The sequence below is a fragment of the Myotis brandtii genome, unplaced genomic scaffold (genome assembly GCF_000412655.1).
Source record: "Myotis brandtii unplaced genomic scaffold, ASM41265v1 scaffold105, whole genome shotgun sequence".
In the NCBI taxonomy this organism is placed as follows: domain Eukaryota; kingdom Metazoa; phylum Chordata; class Mammalia; order Chiroptera; family Vespertilionidae; genus Myotis; species Myotis brandtii.
The window spans coordinates 3,332,710-3,339,179 of NW_005353538.1; positions in this window are offsets into that span (position 1 = coordinate 3,332,710).

Sequence of the window (6,470 nt, forward strand, 5' to 3'; positions counted from 1 at the left end):
TGCAGGGCTTGGGCGGGGCAGGTCCCACGGGACCAACAGGGCGGGGGTAGCAGTTATGGCTGCTCTCAGTCTTGCCCTCAGAGGCTCTGCTTCTCAGTGTCCCGGTAATCGCTGCAAGCCCCTCGGAGAGAAAGCTGCCCTCAGGTTCCGACCGATGCCAGACAGTCCCGCTTCTCCCCTATGAGTCTGGGTCCCCAGAGACTCGCCCGGAACTGGAGCTCAGAGCCTGAGACTACCCTCCCGATTGAAAACGAGAACCGCGCCCTCAGCCGCCAGCCCGCTCAGCATGCACCTCCACACCTTAGTATTTTACTTCCTTACTGCACCTCCTCTGAGTCTTGGTATGCTTTTCTCTTTCCTTCTAGTTGTAGAATTTCCACTCAGCCAGCCTTCCTGTGGTTCTGGTTGATGTCCGTTCCATCTTTTAGTTGTATTTTTGAAGTGGTTGTTCGAGACAGCAAACTCTGGTGTTTACCTATGCCGCCATCTTGGTTTCTCCCCTCCTCATTTCTTTTATTGTTGAGCAGTGTTCCATGGTATGTATCTAACACAGGATATTTAACCATTCACCCAATAATGGACATGTGGGTTATTTCCAGATTTTTGGCTATTATTATTATTTTTAATTAATAGACTTAATTTTTAGAGAATTTTGGGTTTAAAAAATGAGTTGAAAGTACAGAGAGCTCCCAGATACCCCCTTTACCCTCCCTTACAGTTTCCTGTATTAGTACATCTTGTATTAGTGTGGCCTATTTGTTAAGACTCATTAACAAATGTACTGATACATCCTTATTAACTAATGTTTATAGTTTACATTCAGGTTCATTCTTGGCTTTGTATAGTCTGTGGGTTTTGACAAACGTGTAATGACATGTATCCACCATTACGGCGCCATACAGAATAGTTTCACTGCTTAGAATCCCCTGTGCTCCGTCTGGTCATCCCTCCCTCCTAACCGCTGCTGACCACTGAGCTTATCACCAGCTCCATGACTTTTTCATTTGCCTTTTTACAAGGATTTTCTAGAAGTCTTCCCTCTTGGATCTCTAGACCAACCATGCCTAGTCATAGCGCCTACTTGGAATCCGGCCCTGTGGGGAGCTGGGTTAGGGGGTGAGCCGCCTGCATATGAGTGTGAATTGCTTTCTTTTAAGACCAACTATTGCTGGAACTGGCTGATCAGGGCCCATTTCAGTGGTTGAGCTGTGGCCTGAAGGAGGTTATGTTCCAGGCCCTATGTGGGGGTGAGGGAGCGCAGAGGAGGGAGGCGGTGGCCTTGTCAACCGAGAGCTCGGCTCTGGGGCCTTTGCCAGCCGCGGCCCTTGGAGACCCCACGTGCTCAGCTCCTTTACCACTGTGCCTGGGAGCCAGCTGCCTGGGCCTTCCCTCCCAGCGCCTCGGGCGCAGCCTGGGGCTGCCTCCTGGCTTGCAGGTTCTCTCTGTAAATCCCACTTTCATTTCTAAATAGACAGTAAAATGAGCAATTGATTTTGAGTATTACATAAGCCGAGTGAGGGAAACTTTAATAAAGAAAAGAGCAGAGGGAGGAGTCTGAAGATCTTAAACTCAAAACTACAAAAAGCCCAGCATTTCCAACCCCAATGGAAATAGCTACACACCTGCTATGGTCGCAGAGTCGGCGCAGGCGGCCCGGGCCCTCGGCAAAAGCCTGGCCCAGGTGGCCAGGGCACTGGGATGCTCCGCGGAGGCTGAGCCCAGGAAGACGGACCACCTCCCCCCTCCCACTGTGGGGCCTAGGGCCACCCCTTCTTTTCCTCAGGCCATAAGCCCCTCTACACTCACACCTTCATCCGGTTCTCAAACTGCCCTTGGAGGCAGACTGGGACTTCAGACCGTCAGGGACACACAGGAGGTGGGAGTGGAAGGGACCACAGTGACGAAGGGAGCCTGAGGCGGTGCTGTCAGTGCTCCAGAGTCCGGGCAGTGCCCGCGCCACTGTGTCAGGCGAGGGGAGGGATGCGCGGCGCTTTGCATGGTGTCATGGTCAATACCACCAGCAACACTATCCATGCTGCCTGCACTCTAGACGAGGACACTGAGCTTGGGAGAAGTGGCGCTCCCAGGCCCGGGCCTTGGATTCCTGGTTTGCTGTTCTTCATTATTTCATGTTTTCTTCATGCTCCTGCCCATCTAGCTCATTTCAGGTTGGGTGGGCTGTTCAGACCAGGTTATTGGTGTGTGTGTGCATGTGCATGTGTGTATGTGTGCGTGTGTGCATGTGTGTATGTGCATGTGTGCGTGTGTGCATGTGTGTTTGTGTGTGTTGGCTGAGAAAAATCCAAGGATTTGGGGCATAAGTGGTAGGGAGAGGTAACAGGCGTGGAGGAGCGGGGTGGAAGGTTAGTGAGGAGCTCACAGACACTGCTGTACACTGGCCTCCTGGCTTGGAAGATTCTCATTTAGAACATATGGCCCCACACAGCCACACGGGCACGGGTGTGGCCTCTGCACCCGCTTCTCTTAGACGCTGCAGCTCTAGAGCCTGAAGAATGCTGGCAGACAGGCCGGGAGGCCCACGTCTCTCCCAACCCGCAGTCCTGTGCACAGGACCCAGATTGCTCCAAGGCTGGGCAGGTGAGCGGCCTCCGTGGCCCCCTGTGAGTCTAGAGCCCTGATCCCATCCTCTGCGCCGAGGCTGGGTCTGTGGGAAGCGCAGCAGGGAGCGCGGGGAAGGAATGCAGGCTTGGGAGTCAGTTTGGAAAAAGCAGCCTGGGTTGTAGGAGTCAGTGAAGAAGTCACACTTTTGAGATCTTGTCTGGTCCCCTCACAAGGCCTGAGGTTTTCTGGGTGCACCATCGGGTCCCCAGATTTCTATGAGGAAACCTACACTTTGGAACCCATGTGGGCAGCTGTCCCTGCTCCCGGCTTTCTCTCCCACTGCCTCTGGGGGCCTCACTGAGCGAGAGGCTTCTGCTGTGGTGGCTCCTTTGGTTGCCGTGCTCCTGGTCTGGCCCTGAGGCACCAGGCGCAGGGGCCTGAGAGAGGGACTCCAGCCCTGCGGGAGCTGTCTTCCTCCATCTGAGGCCGTGGGGAGCCCTCTTGTTAGCACTCCACCTGCCCATGTGGAAGCCAGGCTGGCCGGCCTCCTTAGTCTTGAACTGGGATCTCACACTGGACCCAGGGAGGCCACAGACGTGTATAAAAGATCCCAGTTTGATCCCCGGGGGGAGGGGGTGGTTAAAGCTGTGGGGAGATGGGTATAGAATGGACAAAAGATAAGCAATATTTAGGACTGGGCAATTTGACCCTAGATCTCTCCCACGTCCCCAACTCTTGCACGTATTTGAGTAACAGAAGGCTAAGCTGCTGGTGGTTGCATCTTGGGAGGGAATGGGAGTGACTCAGAGGAGTCTGCAGCCCGAGGGGCGGAGCAGAGCCATGTGACAGTCGCGTGCACGTCGTGTGAGGTGTGCCTGCCTCTCTGGGAGAGACTGCCACCGCCCACCACCTCCTCTGCAGTGGGTGGGCGTGCCCGCCTGAGTTGGCTCTCGTGTGGGCTTTAGATTTGTCATGTCTCTTGGCACCTTCACAAGGGATCTTTCTCCCTCGGCCCAAGGGTGCGCCAAAGCTTTAAAGCTGCCTCAGCCTGAGCGCATCCTCAGGTGACTCGGCGCCGTTTACAGGGCCAGTCTCGGCACCTGCTGCTTGTAAAGAGCTGGCATTGAACTTGCGCTGGGACCAAGTCAGATCTCTGAGCCTAGAAGCAGGGGGGAATGGGTGCATCCAGTCGTGGCTCCCCGGGTGGTGATAAAGCCCCTTTGGACTAATCTGGGGGGCAGCCTGTAAGGGGTGGGTCTGGAGCACAAAGCGTGAGGGCTCCCCCAGACCCAGGACTGAGATCCCCGTGTCCCAGATACCAGCGAGCGAGCGGGTCTGCATTCCCCACGCACCTGGGAGATGAAAGCACACCAACGGCCAGCCCCATGGCCCCAGGCCTCTCAACTGAAGAAGTGGCTGAATAACGTATGCAGCCAGCGCACTTCAGAGAGGCGGCGGGGACAGCAGGGGGGGGGGCATGGACAGGCAGTGTGTGTGTGTGTGTGTGTGTGTGTGTGTGTGTGTGTGTGTATGTATGCGTGCGTGTGTGTGTGTGTGTGTGTGTGTGTGTGTGTGTGTGTATGCATAGATAGGTCTGCACGTCTGGGAAGGGGGCTAGTGTGTGTGTGTGTGTGTGTGTGTGTGTGTGTGTGTGTGTGGGGGGGGGAGATGGGGGGGGGACCTGGCAGGAGAAAGGACAGGAGCCCTGATGAGGTCTGTGGCTGTGGCCTCCACAGCAGTCAGAGCTGTTGACCATGCAGAGAGCTGGCATATGGACTGGGTTGTAAGCTCTGCCCGGCGCACATCTAACCTGGGGCTGTCCCGAAGGGACCTCCCAAGATAAGCTACTACAGAGACAGTTTTGGGGGCTGGATTTAGGCTGCATCCGGGGATCCTCACTGTGAAGATGCAGGACAGGAGACTTTCCCGGGGCCTTTAGAGAAGGGCCGAACTCGCCGGAGGGTGGCTGTGGGACATGTGACTCCCGGCCAGTGCTGGGTGGACAAGGACAGTGGGCACGGGATCCCTCAGGGCATCCCTGTCGGGTCCTTGGTGAGATGCTCTCTTCTCGCGAGGCTGCCCTTTCCATCCACAGGTCAGCTATGTGGGCATCGACGGGTGTCACCTGGGGACTTCCACCCGGTGCTTACACTGTCTGCGTGGCCTAAAGGGGGCAGTAGCTCCCTGAACTCCGCCTGCAGAAATAGGGAGCACACCTCTGTCCGTCCCCACGATATGCAGAAATGAGTGTCTCCCCTTTTGAGGAACCAGCTGGGGTCCGGAGAGACTGACAATTGGAGGGGCTTCTCATTCTTGTCCTGGGCTCTGAGGGCCTTTCTCTCAGGCTCCCCATTGGGCAGACTCTCAGGTGATGCCCATTGCCCCACCCCCCAGCTCTCTCAGGTCCTTCTGAGCAGAAAGCAACAACTAGAGCGCGTTTGAGGCCAGGGAGCTGCCTGCTCCTAGGTCTCCTCCCCAGGAGACGCCTTGCAAAGCCAGGCTGACCCAGTGGGGGGCCTGCATTGCCAGGTGAGCGGGACCATGTGATCGCCCTCCTCCTGGTCTTCTGCAGGGTGCCTTTCTGGGCTTCAGCCTCTGCCAGTGCCAAGGGTACTGCCAAAGCAAGTGGGGGCCCCACCCTCTCCCCATCCTCCAGGCAGGAGGCAGCATCCCTGGGTGCTGATTGGCTGGGGGCCTCCCAGCACACTGCTGCCACTGCATGGGCATCAAATACTGGCTGGACCAAAGCCCACCCAGCCGTAGACCCTTCTGCCCAGGGAAGAGCTGGCACCTTGTCTCCCCTGCCCTCTACAACTGACCCAAAGGAAGGAAGTCAGAGCCCGACTCTGGTCCTGGGAAAGCTGGTTTGACAAAGCTTTTCAGCTTTGGTGACAGCCGGCTGGTACTGCTGGAGGCTGGAGTGTCCTAGGAAGTTTTTCTCTCCACACAGGATACACTGGCCAGGAGGCGGGGAGGCGGGGAGGCAGGGGGCAAACCCCATCAATGGAACGTGGCTGAAAGTTTGAGGCCACTTGCCCCACTCAGGAGCTTTGCTGGAAACATGCCTACCTTGCTGGCCCGCCGGACCCACCCCCCGCAGCTCCTCCCCCAGGCTGGTCCCCTGGGACAGCGCTGAGGCTGACACCCACCTGCCTTGGGTAGGGCTGGGTGCCCCCCTGGTCTGCAAGGCCAGAGGCCCCCCTGGGCAAGGCCATGCCAGCACAGCCTCCGTGCTTGGAGGTTCCCTTCCACCCAAACGCACGTGTCACCACATCTCACCGCAGATTTCACTGTCATTCCTGTCTTATTAGAATCCGTGCCGTCAAAGTAGATCAGAGATTCAACTAATTTGCTCATTAGTGAGAGGAAATTAGCCATTTGCGATCTGTTCTAATAAAATTAGCCTGGTGACAAACGCTTTGTTGCCATGTTTATTACATTACACACTCTTTGCCTTTTAAAGGCCAGAGCAACTCTTCAGGGTGTTTTCTGAGCTTCTCTCCTCCTTGCTTTTATTCTTTTTTTCAGGCCTAGAGAGATTTTTTTTTCCTTTTCAAGGCTAATTGGGAAGGTGATGCCCAAATCTGAGTTCCATTCACACACCCCACAGGCCTTTGATCCCTCCCCTCCTCCCCAGCCTCTTGGCTTGGTCCTGCCCCCTATCCCCACCCTTAAAGGTTTCCTATGTCCCTGGTCCTTTAAAAGTCAGCATCTCCCTGCCCTCTAATGGCCAGCCGGGCCTTTCACTCCTGGCTTGGTCTCCCTGCCCCGCAGAGCCTTCTGCCTTATATTCCAGCTTAAGGCCACCCTGGCTTCACCCAGTCACTTGTTTGTAGTCCTCTGGAATGACCTGTCTCCTCTGGAGTGGCCAACTTACCCATTTACTTCTTCTCTTTCCCCTTCCCCTC